Raw genomic sequence first — 22,118 nt, forward strand, 5'->3', positions numbered from 1 at the left:
GTGTGTGTGAGAGAGAGAGAGAAAGACGGAGGGAGGGAGACAGAGAGAAAGAGAGAGAGAGAGAAAGAGAATTGGTGAATCACGAAGAATCTTTGATTGCAGCAGGTTAGAAAAATGAAAAAGACATTTTGGAAGTAGGTCTCGGAGCCGGCCAGGCTGCTGGGAATTGTAGTTCAGCAACATTGGGAAACATCAGCTTTGGGACTCTGAAGGCAAGACGGAGGCTGGAGTCTCAGGTGGCAGATAGCAGCCAGTCAGTGATGGATTCTTCCTGCCAAACAGCCGAAGCCTCTTCCGCCATCCAAGGTTACCGCCTGTCCTTCCGACCCCCCCCCGGAACCGAGGCATTAAATAAAGAGAAGTTCTCCTGCTAGGGTTGACTTTGGAGGTCAACCAGGCACCTCATTTCAGAGACCTACTAATGATCAGCGCAGGAGGAAGAGCTACTAGCATCTCTGCTCCCTCCTCTTGTTGTTTGAAAAGGAAGCGGGTGGGGGGGGGACGGTGATTTGACACTGCCCACCACAAAGGGAAGGTCGATGAAGATGGCGAGAATTGCAGAGACGGGCAAAATTTTATTTATTTATTTATGTTATTTATCAAATCTATCTTGGCCATCCCCCTCCCCCCATCTTGCTGGGATGTAATCCGACTCGAGAATGAATTCGGATCGAAGGCGTGGATTCCTTTAAAAGGGTGCATGATGGTTCACTTAGCAACCGCAGCGTTTCGCGAGAAAAAGGTCGTAAAATTGGGGCGCGGCTCACTTAACCACCGCCTTGCTTAGCAACAAACGTTGTGGTCTCGGTTATGATTGTTAGCCAAGGAACGACCTGAACTTTACTACGTGAATATACATATAGTTTGCCAATACACAATTTGGTTAAGGCTCAGTGAATTGGTTGATCTGATTTAGCAGATCCCACTCAACTTAAAGCACTAACGCAAAAGAAGAAATAATGCTAAGGATGGCTAAAAATCCATCCTCTTGCTTAATCTCTTTTCCGTCCCAGGTTTTCATTTGCTGCATTCCAATCCTTCCTTCCTTCCTTCCTTCCTTCCTTCCTTCCTTCCTTCCTTCCTTCCTTCTTTCTTTTTCTTTCTTTCTTTTCTTCCTCTCTCCCCCTCTCTTCCTTCCTTCCTTTTTTCTTCTTCCCTAATTTTTTCGTCTTCCTTCCTAATCCTTTCTTTCTTTCTTTTTCTTTCTTTCTTCCTTCCTTCCTTCCCTCCTTCTTTTCTTCCTTCCTAATCCTTTCTCGTTCCTTCCTAATCCTTTTTTCTTTCTTCCTTCCTACCTTCCTTCTTTTCCTCCTTTCTTATCCTTTCTCCTTCCTTCCTAATCCTTCCTTCTTTATACTTTCTCCTTCCTTCCATCTTTTCCTCCTTCCTAATCCTTCCTTCCTTCCTTATACTTTCTCCTTCCTTCCTTCCTTCCTTCCTGCCTGCCTGCCTGCCTGCCTGCCTGCCTTCTTTTCTTCCTTCCTAATCCTTTCTCCTTCCTTGCTTTCCTCCTCCTTTCCTTCCTTCCTTCCTTTTTCTCTCCCACCCTCAGTCCTTTCCTTCCTTCCTTCCTTCCTTCCTTCTTTCCTTCCTGAAAGTGAATGGCATTCAGCACTTAAGAGACCTTCATGATGGAGTTCATTTGATCAAAGCAGGCCCAATTTACGGCTCCTGCTCCCTGGAGCCTATTTACTTTGCTAGGATTATGATTTGCTGTTGTAATATTGGAATGTCAACAGACAAGCCAAGGAAAAAGGGATTTGATGGATGGTACGCTGGGCCTCTGGAAGAACACCACTTTATCAACTTCACTGAGGATCTTCTCTGACCCCCCCATCCTCCCTAGTCAAAGGGATCGTTTTGAAGTCAGGGACACCGTGCAAACAAAAGATTTTTTTATCGTTGTTGTTGTTGATTAAGGCTGACCCTTTAATGCATTTTTGGTCATTAAAACTACAGTAAAATACTGAGCTGAAATAGATTGCTGTTCTTCATACTGTATTTCTGTTTTACCCCAGAGGCCCAAAAGATTTTGCATGCATTCTTTTATCATCAACCATTAGAAAGAATTACACCGGAACATCTTAAAAATAATTCAGAAGCGATGGGCAGTCGCTCAACAAAACAATAGATCGGATGCCCGAAAAGGAGCAATTTTGATCTACAAGGTTAATCATTGTCAGTTTCCGATCACAGGCAGGGTGGGAAACCAATCGTGCCCAAAATTCGCAACAAATTCAGATCCGTGATATCTATTGATGGAAAGTTAGAAAGTCGTTGTTTTATTTATTAAATAAATTTACGGGGCCGCCCAACTCAGGCATAGATATGACCGGATGGCTTACAACAATTTAAGCCCCAGAGCTCATTGTAACAGCATTGCTAAAAGGGCATTAAGAGTTGTTAACCTAATTTTGCGAAGCTTCTTCTCTGGTAAGACTGTATTGCTAATTAGGGCATACAAAACCTTTGTCAGACCAATTCTTGAATACAGCTCATCTGCCTGGAATCCCCATTGTATATCTGACATTAATGTACGATTGAGCGGGTCCAGAAGTATTTCACGAGAAGAGTCCTCCACTCCTCTGCTCACAATAGAATCCCTTACGCCACCAGCCTTGAAATTTTGGGCTTGGACAACCTAGAACTATGCCGCCTGAGGTCCATTCTAAGCATAGTACACAAAATTATCTGCTACAACGTCTTACCTGTCAACAACTTCTTCAGCTTCAACCTCAATAACACACGGGCAAACAATTGATACTCAAGGTAAACTCAAGGTAAACCGCTCTAAACTCGATTGCAGAAAATACGACATCAGCAACAGAGGGGGTCAATGCCTGGAATGCTCTACCCGACTCTATTGTTACAGCATCAAACCCCCACAGCTTCAACTTCAAACGGTCTACTGTGGACCTCACCCCATTCCTAAGAGCTTCATAAAGGGAGCGTGCATAAGCGCATCAGTGTGCCTGCTTTCCCTGTCTCACTGTCCCCATTTATCTGTACTTACTTCCTTTGTTTATCTTTAGAATAGAATAGAATATAATTTTTTATTGGCCAAGTGTGATTGGACACACAAGGAATTTGTCTTGGTGCATATGCTCTCAGTGTGATATGTTCATCAAGGTACAACATTTACAACACAATTGATGGTCAATATATCAATATAATCATAAGGATTGCCAGCAACAAAGTTACAGTCATACAGTCATAAGTGGAAAGAGATTGGTGATGGGAACTATGAGAAGATTAATAGTAGTGCAGATTTAGTAAATAGTTTGACAGTGTTGAGGGAATTATTTGTTTAGCAGAGTGATGGCCTTCGGGAAAAAACTGTTCTTGTGTCTAGTTGTTCTGGTGTGCAGTGCTCTATAGCGTCGTTTTGAGGGTAGGAGTTGAAACAGTTTATGTCCAGGATGCGAGGGGTCTGTAAATATTTTCACGGCCCTCTTCTTGATTTGTGCAGTATACAGGTCCTCAATGGAAGGCATTCTTTATACCTATACCTGCTATCTTGTACATGTTTGACAAACTAATAAAATAAAAAAATAAACATTTTTTTAAAAAATCCTCAGGGTAATACAAACCCCACACTCCACATTCCCATGGCAGCAGCGACACAATCCAATCCGTCTCCATTCAGGAGGCCCAGGCCCACTGGCAAAACCACATTTGCAGAGCCTTATGGAAAATCAATGATATTGTATAAAGAAGGGGCCACCACGGAGAAGGTCCTTTTTGTGATCCTACGAGATGTATATCCCTAATTAATGCGGCCCGTAACACAGGGGTGGGTTTCTACCGGTTCGCCCCGGTTCGGGAGAACCAGTAGTGGCAGCAGTAGAAAGCTCCGCCCACCCGCCCAGACATCATCATGGAGACTCTGAGCATGCTCAGAAGATTTTGCGCATGCACAGAAACGCCGCACATGAGGGAAGCGAGCACACACATGTGCCTGCTCACAGTTCCGAACCGGTAGCGAAGATAAGTGCCGTAACATACTCTGTTTTCCCATTCTTAGTGGCCTGGGTGAATGTAAATAGGGATTATAAGAACCTTGATAGAAATAATTCTGGACAGAGTGCTGTGTTTTATGAGCAATCCCTATTTATAGAACCACTCTGCAAATCCTTTCTGATCCTAGATAACAAATACATGGCTTCTAAGATTCAGTTTCCATCTGTCCCTTGTTTTGATGACGGCGAAGACTTCTTTCATGTTGTTTTTCTTCCACGTTGCGGGAGCTGAATGTCAGGCTCATTGCTGCATTAAGAAAAGGTTATCAAAGATGGACTCACACAGGTCCTAAGGTGGCCATTACTGTTTTAGGGTTAATAATCCAGCTTTCTTCTAGTCTGAATGCATCATTATTATTAACACTCGGGGCAAACGCGTACCAAATAAACACCCAGGAAATCTTAGCCTCAACCGATGCCAGGAAATAATTCGGCTAAGTAACTCATCCGCAAAAGGAGAGTGTAGCTGTTGCTTACAAAAACTGAAATTTTGGCGTGATTTAAAAAAAAAAAAATCAGCTCTCCTGATTTGACCGCTGGGGAATTTTGAAAATTGCAGCCCTGGTCCATCCGTTGGGTGAAGATGGAAGAGGTTGGCTTAGGACAAAGAAACGCCAAATTGCAAAGTGAACCTGGGACGAATACTCCGCGACGCGTAAAGGATCTTGAAATGACCTTAAGTGGTCTTAATCTTCCTGGGGACTGATGAGAGAGCAACATAGAAAATGTTGTGGAAACTGATTCTCGGAAATATCTGCACATCGGCCCAGTTCCCGAGAAGATTTCTCAACAGCTGGGAGACAAATGCCTCTGGAAATTCTCCGTCCTCATCCAAAGTCATGGTTGTCCCCAAGGTGCTTTTCAAAAGACAACTGGGCTTCCTTGGTTTTTTTTTTTTTTCCCCTTTGCTTCTCATCCAAGAAGCTTCTTCTGTTCCAAAGGGCCTTTGGTGGCTCAGACTGCTAATGCAGTCTGTTATTAACACAGCTGCTTGCAATTACTGCAGGTTCAAATCCCTCCAGGCCCAAGGTTGACTCAGCCTTCCATCCTTTATAAGGTAGGTAAAATGAGAACCCAGATTGTTGGGGGCAATAAGTTGACTTTGTATATAAATATACAAATAGGATGAAGACTATTGCTAACATAGTGTAAGCCGCCCTGAGTCTTCGGAGAAGGGCGGGATATAAATGCAAATAAAAGAAGAAGAAGAAGCTTTTGGGATGAGAAGCAAAACCTTTTCAAGAAAAAAAAAAATAAAGTCCAGTCACCTTTTGAAAAGCACCTCCAGGACTTGGAGACCAAGTAGACCTGGGCTGTCCAGTTCCATCAGAATGGAAGACGACGCTTGAAGCCATCGCCGCTTCCGTGGGGGTTTTGCGTGGAGTCGGTGAACAGATTTTGCTCCCTGAACAGCTCCTAGTGTGTGTGACTAATCCACCTCCCCACACAAATTTCACACTTTATTCCGACTGCATTCTTCAGGTTCCATATCAAACAAACAACAGCCAGCGCTCATAATTCACCCCGGTTTTCTGAATGGTGAGCAAAGCCACCGATTCAATAAATATGTTCCTTTTATCAATGGCATGAGGACCAGGTGTCCTATTTCGGAACAACAGTTGACTTCAGTGCTATCTGGATATCAGTGTGTGTGTGTGTGTGTGTGTGTGTTTGTTTGTGTGTGTGTGTGTGTCGATTGTACAGCACTGTCTCCATGCAAAGCGAGTGAGTGTAATTTTAGTCCAAACCCCACTCTTTCGCACTCTCCCAGCCACCTAGCATCCGTTACCAATAAATATTGAGCCCAACAGACTCAAATTGTCGGAAGCCACTTGCTGCCAACGGTTTCCTCCCCATCACTGCCAGGTGTGGAATTAATTTATCCCGTGGACCCGCCCATAGAGACACCGCCGATTGAATTTAAATTAAGATTTATTCTAAACGGGCCCCTGCCAGTCATAACAAAACAGTGACAAATTAGCTTATTCCACAGTTGACATATCCTATGGAATTAACATAAGCTACTAACCTGCCTGGAGTGAAATTTTCAAAGGTCACGGATTTAACATCCCTGCCTTGCTTATAAACACATACATCGTCTTACAGGTAAGGGGAATTTCAACCGTTCGGGTGTATTTCATTATAAGAGAAGTTTGTTACGTACAGCCCTGAAAAGATTAGCAAGGAGAATATTTATACAAGTCTTCCTGCTTGGGGAAATCAGAGCCCTTTTTCATCCATGAAAAGCGCCGTCAAGAGCGTGACACTCTTAACATGTTCAGAAGCTGCCTGGATGATGTTGCATTGGCAAATTTTTGAGGAGCTCCTCGCAGAACCAAATGGAGTGAGAACTCAAAATTGTCATTTTCATTTTAGAATAGAATAACAGAGTTGGAAGGGGCCTTGGAGGTCTTCTAGTCCAACCCCCTGTTTAGGCAGGATACCCTAAAGAACTTCAGACAAAGGGTTATCCAACATCTTCTTAAACACGTCCAGTGTTGGAGCATTCACAACTTCTGCAGGCAAGTTGTTCCACTGATTCTAACTGTCAGGAAATTTCTCCTTAGTTCTAAGTTGTTTCTCTTCTTGATTAGTTTCCACCCATTGCTTCTTGTCCTGCCCTCAGGTGCTTTGGAGAATAGCTTGACTCCCTCTTCTTTGTGGCAGCCCCTGAGATATTGGAAGATGCTATCATGTCTCCCCTAGTCCTTCTTTTCATTAAACTAGACATACCCAGTTCCTGCAACCATTCTTCATATGTTTTAGCCTCTAGTCCCCTAATCATCTTTCTTGCTCTTCTCTGCACTCTTTCTAGAGTCTCAACATCTTTTTTAGAAAACTGCAGCTTGTCATTAGGGGAGCAAAGCTGAACTGGGAAGATTTAGGAATGAAAACCTAAAAACCTAAAAATAAAATATTATTGATTTGTTTATTGGATTGGTATATTTATTCAGCTGGCAGATTGCCCTGCGTTGGGTGACTTATTTGCGTTGGGTTTATACTTCTCTTGATCTAATTGTTTGGGGACAATTTATAGACCTAATGCTATAAGTTTGTTTATTTAAACCATCTTCCTTCCTTACGGCCAGCTGGATGTTGCATAATTAAAATTCCATGCAGTACAGTAGAAACATGACAGCAATTCTATAAGATTCTAATAAGAGAACTGAACGGGGTTACAGATGTCACAAAACAGATCAATCCATTTCAATGCTCCTTAAAGAACAGAAAAGCTATTCAATTTGGCTTAGGGCTTGGGGAAAAGATTAGGAGACTTTTAAACCTTTGCTAGGTAATCCAGATTTAGGAAAAAACCCCCCCAAAAAAAAGCACATGGAATAGAATAGAATAGAATAGAATAGAATAGAATAGAATAGAATAGAATAGAATAGAATAGAATAGAATAGAAGAGTAAAGAATGGAATGGAATGGAGTGGAGTGGAGTAGAGTAGAGTAGAGTAGAGTAGAGTAGAGTAGAGTAGAGTAGAGTAGAGTAGAGTAGAGTAGAGTAGAGTAGAGTAGAGTAGAATAGAATAGAATAGAAATTGGAATAGAGAATAGAATAGAATAGAATAGAATAGAATAGAATAGAATAGAATAGAATAGAATAGAAATTGGAATAAATAGAGACTAGACTAGACTAGACTAGACTAGACGAGACTAGACTAGACTAAGAGAGTAAAGAATGGAATGGAATGGAGTAGAGCAGAGCAGAGCAGAGCAGAGTAGAGTAGAGTAGAAATTGGAATAGAGAATAGAATAGAAAAGAAATTGGAATAAATAGAGACTAGACTAGACTAGACTGACTAGACTAGACTAGACTAGACTAGACTAGACTAGACTAGACTAGACTAGACTAGACTAGACTAGACTAGACTAGACTAGACTAGAATAGACTAGACTAGACTAGACTAGACTAGAATAGAATAGAATAGAATAGAATAGAATAGAAATTGGAATAGAGAATAGAATAAAATAGAAATTGGAATAAATAGAGACTAGACTAGACTAGACTAGACTAGACTAGACTAGACTAGACTAGACTAGAATAAGAGAGTAAAGAATGGAATGGAATGGAATGGAATGGAGTAGAGCAGAGCAGAGCAGAGCAGAGCAGAGTAGAGTAGAGTAGAGTAGACTGGAGTAGAAATTGGAATAGGGAATAGAATAGAAAAGAAATTGGAATAAATAGAGACTAGACTACACTAGACTAGACTACACTAGACTAGACTAGACTAGACTAGAATAGAATAGAATAGAATAGAATAGAATAGAATAGAATAGAATAGAATAGAATAGAAAAGAAAAGAAAAGAAATTGTTTATTGGCCAAGTATGATTGGACACACAAGGAATTTGTCTTTGGTGCACGTGCTCTCAGTGTACATAAAGAAAAAATAAAATATATCCGTCAAGAATCATTAGATACAACGCTTAGTAATAGTCATGGGATACTAATAAGCAATCAAATCATACTAGGAAACAATAAAAACAATATAAGTTGTAAAGATACAAGCAACATGGATATAACCATAAGTGGGAAGAGTTAGGGTTAAGGTTAATTTCCTGCTTTCGGCCTCAAAAATGTCTCTTCCTTCAGCACCAATTGGGTCAGTTGGGGTTGAATCTCCTCCTCCTTCAAACCTTGATCTTTGCAGCTTCCCTCTTCCATTTTTCCAATCCAGGCATTGCTTGGTCCTTCAACGATGAGAGAACAGAACAAAGTTGAGTTTTTAGGACCTACAGGAGGGACCAACTCCATCTCTTCCATTTTACGGAAGGCAGAATGGAATCATTTTTGAGGAGGCGCGTTCGAAGTCAGAGTCATGTTCGCCTTCCAACTCTACATTCTTCTCAAGGGTGGGCTTCAAAAATTTTAGCAAAGGGTTCTCTGCCCTGTTGCTGGGTGGGTGTGGTCTAGTCGACCTCCTGCACCACGGCAGGGGGGGCTTTTTGCCCTCCCAGGGCTCCCGAGGTTTTCCTTGAGCCTCCAGGAGGGCGAAAACAGCCTCCCAAGGCTCTGGAGGCCCTCCGAACTTCCAGTAGGCCCATTTTCCGCCCTCCCCGAGCCTCTGCGCACGCCCTGTACTTACCTGCCCCCAAAATGGGCCATGTGGGGACTCTTGGGAGGGGAGGGGCCAGCCAGAAGTGGGATTTGGGGGTTCTCCGAATTGCACAGAATCTTAGCTAGAGGTCCTCCCCACCCCTGATTCTTATTTATTTATTTATTATTTAAACTTTTATACTGCCCTTCTCCGAGGACTCAGGACGGTGTACAATACAAATAAAATACAAATACCAGAGCAGTTAAAATACAATATAGTTAAAAAACTGATTCAATAAGCAATAATTAAAAATAGAAGTATAAAAGTCTAAAATTTTTAAAACCCCACTAAAAACCTCAATTAAAATCATTAGGCCAGCCCTGCTTGATGAAACAAGAAAGTTTTGAGCTCTCGTTTAAAGGTCCGAAGATCAGGGAGAAGACGTAGCCCCACAGGCAATTCATTCCAGAGGGTCTGAGCCAGAGGGTCTATTCTCTATTCTTCTCTACGAGTCTGTGGAGTTGCCTCCTTTTCCAGTTGCCTCCTGAAAAAAAGCACCTTTGGTTCTTCTCTAGGATTTCTATCAGCTGGAAAAGTCTGACTGAGATCAAAGCTGTGCTCATCTGGGAATGTTTTGAGGTTATTTTGATTAGGCCTCCGTGGACCCTGCAAGACTCCCCCTGCTCCCCCCCTCCTCATAAATCCCAGGAGCATGGCCCCAAAGTTATGTCCGAGTGTAAATAACAGCTGGAATGATGCGGTTGGTGGTGGAGTCACAAAATTCAAGGTAAACTCGGCTACCTTTCATTCTGGCTTACCTGACCTGGCGTGACCCTTACTAAGAGCGAGGCTGCAGTACAAGTAAGATAAAGTGAGGAGGTATCTGATTTATATCAGTTGCGATAGTAATGAAGTCAGCTGCTCACTCCAAATTTTTCTTTTGCCATTTTATTTCTCCTGTCTGGTTTGGCCCTTCTGTGGTTTCCCTGATTCTGCCAGCAGAAGGCTGCAGAAGGATCTGCCAGCAACGTCTCAATGAAATGTCAAATAGAATAGAATAGAATAACATTGTCGGAAGGGACCTTGGAGGTCTTCTAGTCCAACCCCCACCTACATCTGAGGGTCAGGGGGAAAGATTAGGCAATTCCATAGCCAGTTATTATTATTATTATTATTATTATTATTATTATTATTATTATTATTATTATTATTATTATTATTATTATTATTATTATTATTATTGGGTCTATTTCAATTGTTTGGACTATTCTGTATACAGTACAATAAATAAATGAGAGATATAAATGACAGGCAGTAAGCAAATGAAAGGTGAATTCTTTTTCCCTTCTCTTTTTGTTCTTCTTGTTCTTGGCCTCCTTCTCTTCTTTTTTATTTATTTATTTATTTATTTGCATTTATATCCCGCCCTTCTCCGAAGACTCAGGGCGGCTTACACTATGTTAGCAATAGTCTTCATTCTATTTGTATATTTATATACAAAGTCAACTTATTGCCCCCCCCCAACAATCTGGGTCCTCATTTTACCTACCTTATAAAGGATGGAAGGCTGAGTCAACCTTGGACCTGGTGGGACTAGAACCACTAGAACTTGACCGAAATCCTAAGGTGGAGGGAGGCTCTGAGAAGGGATGGTCCCCATTGACCTGTTTCCAGGAAATGGCAAAATGAATGAGAAACAAGAACAGCAGCAAATTCCAAGGATGTTTTGCAATAAACAAATAAGCTCAAAAACCGGCACGCATTTAAAGCAGCTAAGAGTTAGACAAGCCAACCAATTTTTGTTGCAGGAGGAAAAAAGGTTTGGGGAAATAGAATAGAATAGAATAACAGAGTTGGAAAGGACCTTGGAGGTCTTCTAGTCCAACCCCCTGCTTAGGCACCACTTAAGACAAATGGTTATCCAATCTCTTTTTAAAAACTTCTAGTGTTTTTAAAAAGTGTCACAACTTCTGCAGGCAAGTTGTTCCACTGATTAATTGTTGTAACTGTCAGGTAATTTCTCCTTAGTTCTAAGTTGTTTCTCTCCTTGATGAGTTTCACCCTTTGCTTCTTGTCCTGCCCTCAGGTGCTTTGGAGAATAGCTTGACTCCCTCTTCTTTGTGGCAACTCCCGAGACATTGGAAGACTGCTATCATGTCTCCCCTAGTCCTTCTTTTCATTAAAGTAGACATACCCAGTTCCTTTAACCACTCTTCATATGGTTTAGTCTCCAGTTCCCCTAATCATCTTGGTTGCTCTTCTCTGCACTCTTTCTAGAGTCTCCACATCTTTTTTACATCATGGTGACCAAAAACTGAATGCCTTATTCCAAGTGCTTGCTAGGGGCATAGCAATGACCAACTCACTGGTCACTCAACGAGGAAGCTGGGAATCTTGAACTTGGAGGTGGTGGCAGAACCGGAGGATTGAATAAGACAAAAAAAAAAAAGAGTGCCCATTGTCTAAACATTCACATGTGGCTGTTGAACTTTAGCAGTGCCATCCAGCAACACTCAGAAAAACATGGGGCGGTTTTTGTGATCATTGAGGTCAACGGCTAAATTGCCCTCTTGCTTCTTTGTGGTACCCAATGCCCATTTTCTTTCATTGGAGAACAAGAGACCCCAAAATAACTCTATCTGTGTCTTTCAACCTGGTGCTGTTCTTTGTGTTTGCTGTGGTGCGCCAGCCTAATCATAAATTTCACTCAGTGGAAGAATCCTAATTTATATGCACCGCAACTCGTAGAGTAAAAAAATCAATTCAGATTGCAATGACTCTTGTCAGGCCTTGTTAAAGTGTATCAAAATTGCTGCGTGAAGACAATAAATAATCCAGAGGACATTATTGGGGGGGAGGAAAAGGGCTGGGGACACAAATGGGATAATTAGGATTAAAAATCCAGCTGTGGATTTTGGTCTGGGGACCACCGTGAACAATGAATCGCCATTGTGTCGTGGAAGACAGTAGAGAGGCTCAGAGTAACATGTCTACAGATTATCACGATTGTCCCAAACATTTCGACGTTCCTTGAAGATGTTCTCAGCAATGTTGACCAATCATTGTTGGTCTTGAGCTGGGATTGGCTTGGCTAAGACTGGATTTTAATTTACTGGCCATTTTCAAAAGTAGCATCTCCTTCGACCCAACTTCAAGTTTCTGGTGGACATCTGGAGAGGCCTACGCATCTTTTGGTATAGAATTGGTGTCCCATGGTCCTTTTTTCTCTGGGGTGGTTTTTAAACGTTCCGGTTAATATTAGACCAACGGTCAAGAAATAAACAATATGATGATCATGGAATTGCTCACTCAGCAGAGGTGGGTTTCAGCAGGTTCTGACCAGTTATGGAGAACTGGTAGCAGAAATTTTGAATGGTTCCGAGAACCGGTCGTAAAAATTCTGACTGGCCCCGCCCCCCATCTATTCTCTGCCTCCCAAGTCCCAGCTGATCGGGAGGAAATGGGGATTTTGCAGAATCCTTCCCCTGGAGTGGGGTGGGAATGGAGATTTTACAGTATTTTTTTTAATTTTTTTTTACATTTATACCCCGCCCTTCTCCGAAGACTCAGGGCGGCTTACAGTGTATAAGGCAATAGTCTCATTCTATTTGTATATTTTTACAAAGTCAACTTATTGCCCCCCCAACAATCTGGGTCCTCATTTTACCTACCTTATAAAGGATGGAAGGCTGAGTCAACCTTGGGCCGGGCTCGAACCTGCAGTAATTGCAGGCTTTGTGTTCTTAATAACAGGCTTTGTGTTCTTAATAACAGGCATTACCAGCCTGCGCTATTCACCGGCCCCTATCCTTCCCCTGCCACCCCCACCAAGCTATGCCACACCCACCAAGCTATGCCACACCCACCAAGCCACCCCCACAGAACCAGTAGTAAAAAAAATTTGAAACCCACCACTGCAACTCAGACAAACAAGCCAACAATAAACAACAGTCTAATCAAGAAAACTCACAGCAACATTGATAGGACAAGCCACTTGAATATAAGCAACAAGCAAACCCCACTCCTTTCTAGCACTGATGATGTTACCTAGTTGGGTAATGAAACGTCTATAAGAAAACTACCAAGCTCAAGGGGGCACTGAGGGCACCACATTTCCCAATCTGGCCGACAAACCTATTCCTTAGGATCCCCTGTCCACCTGCTGACAACCTCCCACCAAGCCTGCTTAGCTTTGTCAGCACCAAGGAGAGCACCCATAGTTATCATTGTCCTCCTACTCCTACTCTTTGTCTGTCTCCTCCTCCTCTTCATGAACCCCACTTCCTTCTAGCCTTGATGATGTTTCCTAGTTGGGTCATGAAACGTCTGCAAGAAAACCACCCAGCTCAGAGAGCACCAAGGACCCTACAGTCCTCCTCCTCCTCTTCCTCCTCCTTGTCTATCTCCTCCTCCCCCTCCCCACAAACCTCACTCCCTTCCAGCACTGATGATGTTAACTAGTTGGGTCATGAAACATCTGCACCCAGCTCAGAGAGCACCAAGGACCCCACAGTCCTTTTCTCCTCCTCCTCCTCCTCCTCCTCCTCCTCCACCTCTCCATGAACCCCACTTCCTTCTAGCACCAACAATGTTACCTACCTGGATCATGAAATGTCTACAAGAAAACCAACCAGCTCAGAGGGCACCAAAGGGCACCACTCTTCCCAACCCAGCCTACAAACCTATTCCTTAGCATCCCCTGTCCACCTGCTGACAACCTCCCACCAAGCCTGCTTAGCTCTCAGACTCAACCGCATTCCACTAGACGCTGCCCTCCACCAAGATTAATCGCGGCTGGATTAATTTAATTCCGCCAGCTTCAGGAAAGCGTCCCCTCTGTACTTAACCGTTCTCCCGTGACAAGGTAACAGTCTCGCACAGTGGCCAGGGAAAAAGTCAGAAAAGGAGACGACATGCTCCTCGAAGCCCATTATCCAGAGAGACCGCAATTAAGTACTACAGGAATCTGCCCTGAATGAGCCCAGTTTACTACTACTGTATATCAGAATGTAAATACAAGTCTGGGCATTAATAAAACAATAAGCGAAATGAATAATTTACCAAGGCTTGCCTCTTAAAGAGAGGGGGGGAAAAGACCAAGATTTCCATTCTGTTTGGATTGCAATTTCCCCCCCCCCACCTCCTCCTACCTGGCCCTCCCCTCACCACAGCCAATTAACACATTTTCCAAACCAAATTTAGGAGCTCCTCCCTGCCTCCCTCCTGCCTCCCTTTCTAATGAGGTTTTTTTTCCCCCTCCCTGCTGTCTCTATACAAAGCTTTATACAGTATGAGCGTATTCATATGGTGCTTGAGTGTGTTATCTGACCTTGATTGGTGTTTTGGGAGCCAGTTAAATAGATTACATAGAGGTTACCTTGACAACTGCCTTCGCTGATTTAGCAACGGCAGTTCGGTCTTTGGGCGCAAGAATCTCATGGCGGAATTCCACTGACTTCGTATTAATCATTAACACGATCTTCTGCAGAGATGCTGCCAAACTCTTAAGGAGGAGGAGGAGGAGGAGGAGGAGGAGGAGGAGGAGGAGGAGGAGGAGGAGGAGGAGGAGGAGGAGGGGGAGGAGGAGGAGGAAAGTAAATACTATACATCTTCCAGCGCTTACAAAATCCTGAAAACTTCATTTATCGACTTGAAAATGGAGGTGCCCTTTCCTTGTTGTGCCTTCTCAATCAACGGCCCGCTTTTGAAATTAAATCTGAATGATCAACCGGAAATCTGTAGAGATTCTCAGTCATCCAAGTCATAGTTGTCTCAAAGGTGCTTTTTTTCAGGAGGCAACTGGACTTTCTGGTTTTTCTTGGAAAAGGTTTTGCTTCCCATCCAAGAAGCTTCTTCAGCTCTGACTGGATGGTGAGGAAGGGAAGGATTTATACTCCTTGCAGATAGCTGGCCATTTGCATCCTTTTAGAGGGTCATTGGAGCACTTGGAGGTTTATCTGTGTCCTCGGGGCACAGTGCTAATGGTTCCTGTAGTCTGCAGTTTGTTCTGGAAATCCTTTCCTATTCCCACACCATTCCAAGGGTGTCCATCCCAAATTGTATAGCTAAAAATCTGTAGAGATTCTCAGTCATCCAGGTCATGGTTGTCCCAAAGATACTTTTTTCAAGAGGCAACTGGATTTTCTGGTTTTTCTTTGAAAGCGTTTTGCTTCTCATCCAAGAAGCTTCTTCAGCTCCCCATCATCCAGTCAGAGGTGAAGAAACTTCTCAGATGAGAAGTGAAATGTCTTCAAAGAAAAACAAGAAAGTCTAGTTGCCTCCTAAAAAAGCACCTTTGGGACAATCATCCAGAAGTGGGAAAATGTTCTTGACGTTAGGGCTTGTTCTGAGGTCTACCATGAGCTCTTTCCAGGTTGTGACAAAGGGACCCGACCGCAAATAGGCCCAGCAGTGGAGACCCACTGAGGTTTTTTGCTTACATGTCAAGCAACGTTTAGAGCAGGTGTGGGCTGGATGCATCATGCACTGGCCACACCCACCCTGGTTTAGCAAATGAGGGGAAAGTCCCGATACGGCACGTGATGACATGGCATCATGAGTTTGACACCCCTGGTTTAAACCAGGGGTCTCCAACCTTGGCAACTTTAAGACTTTGCTGGCTGAAGAACTCTGGGAGTTGAAGTCCACAAGTCTTAAAGTTGCCAAGGTTGGAGAGCCCTGGTTTAGAGCGAAGATCAGAAGGTTGCCATCCTTAAGCCCATCCTTAAGTTCCACTTGAGAAGAGCAGCTGAGGCACTGAAATCTTCTCCTCCAGGCAGCTCTGTCCAGATGTTATGGACACCTGCTTCCACAATTCGCAGCCCATTCATCAGGCTAACTAGGAATTCTGGGCTCTGTAGTCCCAAACTCTCAAAGGAGACCCTCGGAAGGTAAGTTTCCAGTGAAGAAAAATGTTCTGACCTAAGCTTCCCCAAACCGCAAAGCAGAGTCCTGGGGTCGACAAAAATCCCTTTTTATTAAGTTACTGTGAGTTCCTCTCATTCACATCCAGCAAAGTCTTTCAAGGATGAATTTACAGTCACAGACTTTATCTGGCTTGGGGAGCTGCCAGGCCGATATCTTCAAAGCCTGGCCAGGAGTCTCGGAGAGTCATGAACCAATTAAGCGAACTAATTGTCTCCTACAAACTCCACTCTCCCTTTGCTCCTCTTTTATTCCCTCTGGGAGGGGACCTTCATCGTCCACCTGTGGCCTTACTCCCAAGTCAACACTTGTTCTTTATTTTATTTATTTATTTATTTATTTATTTATTTATTTATTTATTTATTTATTTAGATTTTTATACCGCCCTTCTCCCGAAGGACTCAGGGCGGTGTACAGCCAAAGTATAAAAACAACACAGTATACCATTAAAACAAAAACTTAAAACAAACATAATCCATAAATGGCCGGAATTAAAACAATCAAATTTAAAAACCCTTAAAATTTATAAATAATAACCCCGATTAAAATTGTTTAGAATTAAAAATTTAAGCCAGTCCCGCTTGAATAAACAAATGCGTTTTCAGCTCACGGCGAAAGGTCCGAAGGTCGGGTAATTGGCGCAAACCAGGGGGAAGTTCATTCCAGAGCGTAGGTGCTCCAACAGAGAAGGCCCTGCCCCTGGGGGCCGCCAGCCGACATTGCTTGGCGGACGGCACCCTGAGAAGACCCTCTCTGTGTGAGCATACAGGTCGGTGGGAGGCATAAGGTAACAGCAGGCGGTCCCGTAAATACCCGGGCCCTAAGCCATGGAGCGCTTTAAAGGTGGTAACCAAAACCTTAAAGCGCACCCGAAAGACAACAGGAAGCCAGTGCAGACTAGCTGTTCCCTTCGTCTGGCAGCTCTGCGTATGCGCACATTGGGAACAGGCTCCAGCTCTTCTATTGCCCCACTGATGTCCGACTCTGAAGGCAGCTGACAACTGTCAGATGGCCCTGGCCCATCTCTGCCTCTGACAACGCAAAGCCCCAACCTCCTCACTGTCTGAGTCTGCCACCAGCTCCCCTGGCGGGCCACAACAAAAAAAATGAGAGGAACAGAAGGTGGAGAGAGTTTTTCTCCACCTGAAGCTAGCATAGCTGTTGACCTACGTGGGAGAGACACCAGATAGCTGGAGATTGGCCAACGACACAAAATTACAACAGAAGCTGCCAATTCATCACTACTCACCAGACATGGGCAGAGTTTCTAAAGTGAACTAGTTTTCCAGACTTACTGGGGGGGGGAGGGAGATGGCAGGAGAGATTTTGTCCTCTTGTGATATTTTTTGAGGCTGTCAGAATCCTAACAAGACACTTATTCCCTACTTCAGAACAGCCAGAGTTCAAATGCCTGTTAATCATTACTGAAGGCATTTATGCTCGTGTTACCTATATTTCCAGAGGTAGCAACGTTGACCGGGCTGCAGAAATACCGGCTCCTGAACCAGCAGTTAAATACCGTGTGCCAAAGCGATGGGGGTAATATCATGGTATTTGCTTTGGTGACCGAAGACTCTGCTCAGCAGATCGGGGCAATTCTGTTTGCTTAGAGAGTGATTTATCTCACTTCCCTCTCTGTTAGCGGAGAGCTTTCCTTCTGGGTCAAGGTTGAACACTATGCAGCAGCAGCAGCAGACAAGCCAAGTTGGCACTTTGATATTCCGCATAACGGCCAGGCCCAAGGATAAACAAACAAGTCAATTTCTTTTCTTTTTTTTTAGTGCTTCAGAATAGGATTTATTGGCATTTGGGGAAGGTAATAATCTTCTTGAGAACAAAAGGAAGAGGACAGTGGAGAGAGAGAGAGAGGGAGGGAGGGAGGGAGGGAGGGAGGGAGGGAGGAAACGCAGCAAAAGAGAAGTTGGTTCCACGCAGGATCATTCTAGCTGAAACTGAAAACAGATTTCTTTTTTCACATCGCTGGGCTAACAAATAAAGGTCAGCTACCAGAGACGTTAGAACGATGCACCCCTTCCTAATGTCATTTTTAGAGGTTCGAATAATCAAGTTCTGTTATCTTCTACACCAGGGTTGTCAAACTCATTGAGGGCTACATCAGGACTACCTAAAGACAGATTTTTTTTCCCAGGACAATCTGTCCTTCACTTGATCCTTCGAGTCTTCCAGTGAACTTCCATCACCATCACAACCGAGTCCATCCACCTTGGGGTTCGTTGGTCACCCTCTTCTTCTCTTCCCTTCCCACTTCCCCACCATTAGAAACTTCTCCAGGAAGCTAGGTCTCTCATTGGTCACCAGGGCTGCATTCAAAAGTAGGTAGGAAATGAGCACAATGAGTACAAAGATCCATGGGTCAAGCCAGAAGGACAGGGGTGAGTGGCCCACATTCATGGGTCAGGAGGCACGTGGCGTCATTTCCCACACTTGCTGCTAGAGCAATGGACAGTATTCTCCACAGAAAAGATCCCGGGATCCATGCCAGGAGGAAGCTGATGGATTCTAGCTGTTATCTCCAAAAGTGGTTTGGGATTCAAAAGAGGTTTGTAATCAATATGATCCCATCCGTTGCTCTGACAATTGCATAAAGCCTTGAAGGACACATTTGTGTTAACTCTTAGCTTGGGGAAGAGGGGAATGTCCCACTTTTCAAACCAGCCATCAGCTACATAAAACTCAGAAAGCCCAAATATCCATTCGTGGAACTTCAAGTTACAGACCTGAATTTGACTAAGAGTTCCCAATTATTGTAGATTCTGTACCAAACCTGATGATCCAGGAGCTTAAAGATCAAACCTCATGGTTTTCTTTCGTCACTGTGATGGAGCATGCTCAATTAATGGAATAAACTATGCAGATTTGTCCAGATGTAGGAATGATTGCAGGACTAGGCCTTTTCGGCTCACAAAATTTGGCCACGTACCTTTGGGAGCCACAATTTTGGGTTAATTCTTATGATGTGATTATATCAGCGATCGGACAAATATCACGCGATATTTTCATGGAGAGACCCTTTCCCCTTCCCCCCCCACTGTACTTATTTCCTTTCTTTGTTTTCTCAGTGTGACCTTTTTAGGTAGAATAAACATGTTTTGATGAGAATGTTGCAGTAGGAGGCAAACGATGATCTTTGGCCTCCCTACAGTTGTGTTCCGCATAACCTTTGGGGAAAGTGTTGCCCAAGGTAATCCATCATGAATCAATCTTCTGGATTTAATGGCTGTGAACCTCCAACAAGCATACAAGTTAAAGGCACCCTAATGAATGTTGGGTTCACTAGAGCAGGGGTCTCCAAGCTTGGCAACTTTAAGACTTGTGGACTTCAACTCCCAGAGTTCCTCAGCCAGCTTTTCCACTGTGAAGCGGTATACGAATGGCATTAAATGCACAGGGAGTGGCCATGCTAACTGCATGGACTTTTCAACTTAAATGAATGTGACTTTGTATGCGACAGGCTGCTCAAACGTCCAAGTATGATCCTTGGTCCAGAAGGAGGTTATGCATCTTTCTCTGAGGAGAACTCTTGATCTTCTACATCATTTTAAATATCTGCGGCTCTCCAACAAGCTTGAGACTTGGAAGTTGCAATACAGAAGAGAAAGGGAGCTGACAGTCACCAGTTATAACAGAAGCTGAGAAGAGCAGAGGAAAGAAGAGAGGGAAGGAAATGTCAGAGTTATAATAATAATAACAACAACAACAACAGAGTTGGAAGGGATCTTGGAGGTCTTCTAGTCCAACCCCCTGCCCAGGCAGGAAACCCTACACCACTTCAGACAAGGGTTATCCAACATCTTCTTTAAAATTTCCAGTGTTGGGGCATTCACAACTTCTGGAGGCAAGTTGTTCCACTGATTAATTGTTCTAACTGTCAGGAAATTTCTCCTTAGTTCTAAGTTGCTTCTCTCCTTGATTAGTTTCCACCCATTGCTTCTTGTTCTACTCTCAGGTGCTTTGGAGAACAGCCCGACTCCCTCTTCTTTGTGGCAACCCCTGAGATATTGGAAGACTGCTATCATGTCTCCCCTAGTCCTTCTTTTCATCAAACTAGACATACCCAGTTCCTGCAGTTGTTCTTCATATGTTTTAGCCTCCAGTTCCCTAATCATCTTTGCTGCTCTTTTCTGCGCTCTTTCTAGAGTCTCAACATCTTTTTTACATCGTGGTGACCAAAACTGAATGCAATATTCCAAGAGTGGCCTTACCAAGGCCTTATAAAATGGTATTAACCCATCACGTGGTCTTGATTCTTTCCCTCTGTTTATGCAGCCCAGAACTGTGTTGGCTTTTTTGGCAGCTGCTGCACACTGCTGGCTCATATCTAAATGGTTGTCCACTAGGACTCCAAGATCCCTCTCACAGTTTCTACTATTGAGCAAGGTACCACATATACCGTACCTGTGCAATTTGTTGGTTTTTTCGCCTAAATGTAGAACCTTACTTTTTTCACTGTTGAATTTCATTTTGTCAGGTAGCGCCCAATGTTCAAGTCTGTCAAGATCCTTAGAATTAGATGGTTGTCTGATCCAGTCCATAATTACGTTTATAATTCTTCTAACATTTTTCCTATGGAATAAATGGAGCTACTTTGCCATCCCTTGCCATATTGGAAAGCAGGTTGTGTAGCTATAGCTTTCAGGCTGCAATTTTTGGCAGATTTTCAGCGCAACATTTTGGAAGTATCTAAGAACGTGTCTTCAATCTTCTCCAGCTTTTCAGCAGAATATAAAATATTATCCAGGGCCTGGACATTCTGAGGATCAGTCACCAATGCTGCTACAGATGATCCACATCATTCTTGCAAGTATGGATTGTGGAAATATGGTGTTCACCATATCTAACTGTATGAATTCCCCCTATTTCAGTGACTATATCCCGAAGAGCCAAGAAAATTAGAAACAGTCTCTCTTCCTGCTAGCAGCAGTCAGGAATTCTGAATCACAGAAGCCAATCTCGGGCTAAAAAAAACCCAGGCGTTTTCCCATGAAATCTTGGGCCGTCCACAGCATTCATGCTCCAGTATGAAATAGCCACCGTTTCTCTTGCAAACCCTGTGTAAGTGGCCAATCTGATTACCGTTTTATGACTTTGTGTTCTTATTCGGCATGATTTATTCTCAAATTAGGAAGTAGGCAGTTCTCAGGAGAACGAGATATGTCCTTTCTGACCTCCGCTTGCCTTGTGTGAATTCTGGAGAGCAACTGTACCGTTCTGCGAGATCTTTAATTATCTGGAACTGGCTGGCTCCATCATCTTGAGATGATCGGTACCTTCCTCCCAAAGAGACCCCTCAATTTCACTCTTTTTCTCTGACAACTCACAAACCTTGTTGACTGGGCATCCATTCAAAACATGCCACTATTTCTTATCTACCCACAAAACATACCAGAGGTGGGTTTTCTTTAAAATAATGCCTGTTTAAGCCATAACTCACTCCCACTCCGCAAACTCTCGCAGTTCTTACAATCCCGGGACAATGCAGACGTTTTAGTCTTCTGCAACTGAGGAGCACCAATGGATGGAAATGAAGCAAGGAGAGGAGAAACCTAGAACTAAGGAGAAATTTCCTGACAGCGAGAACAATTCATCAGCGGAACAACTTGCCTCCAGAAGTTGTGGATGCTCCAACACTAGCAGTCTTTAAGAAGAGATTGGACAACTATTTGTCTGAAATGATGTAGGGTCTCCTGTTTGAACAGCAGGTTGGGCTAGAAGACCTCCAAGGTCCCTTCCAACTCTGTTATTCTGTATTCTGTAAAAGTTTAGAAGAGAAGGACTAGGGGTGATATGATAGCAGTCTTCCAGTATTTGAGGGGCTGCCACAAAGAAGTGGGCCTCAACCTATTCTCCAAAGCACCTGAAGGCCAGACAAGAAGCAACGGATAGAAACTAATCATGGAGATAAGCAACCTAGAAATAAGGAGAAATTTCCTACAGTTCAAACAATGAATCAGTGGAACAACTTGCCTCTAGAAGTTGTGACTGCTCCAAAACTGGAAGTTTTTAAGATGTTGGATAACCAGTTGTCTGAAGTGGTGTAGGGTTTCCTGCCTGAGCAAATTGAACTAGAAGGCCTCCAAGGTCCCTTCCAACTCTATTATTCTATTAGTTTG

The 22,118-nt window shown here is 43.5% G+C and overlaps 1 long non-coding RNA gene across 1 annotated transcript in view; it reads right to left on the minus strand.

Annotated features, from left to right (window-relative positions):
- Nucleotides 1-5,299: 5,299 nt before the first annotated feature.
- LOC131205192 (uncharacterized) overlaps nucleotides 5,300-22,118 on the minus strand; it is a 51,343-nt gene continuing 34,524 nt past the window's right edge. Inside the window, exon 3 of the long non-coding RNA XR_009156734.1 lies at nucleotides 5,300-8,716. This is a non-coding gene — a long non-coding RNA (uncharacterized LOC131205192). The remainder of the gene's footprint in view (nucleotides 8,717-22,118) is intronic.

Source organism: Ahaetulla prasina, chromosome 11 (genome assembly GCF_028640845.1).
Source record: "Ahaetulla prasina isolate Xishuangbanna chromosome 11, ASM2864084v1, whole genome shotgun sequence".
Classification (NCBI taxonomy): Eukaryota; Metazoa; Chordata; class Lepidosauria; order Squamata; family Colubridae; genus Ahaetulla; species Ahaetulla prasina.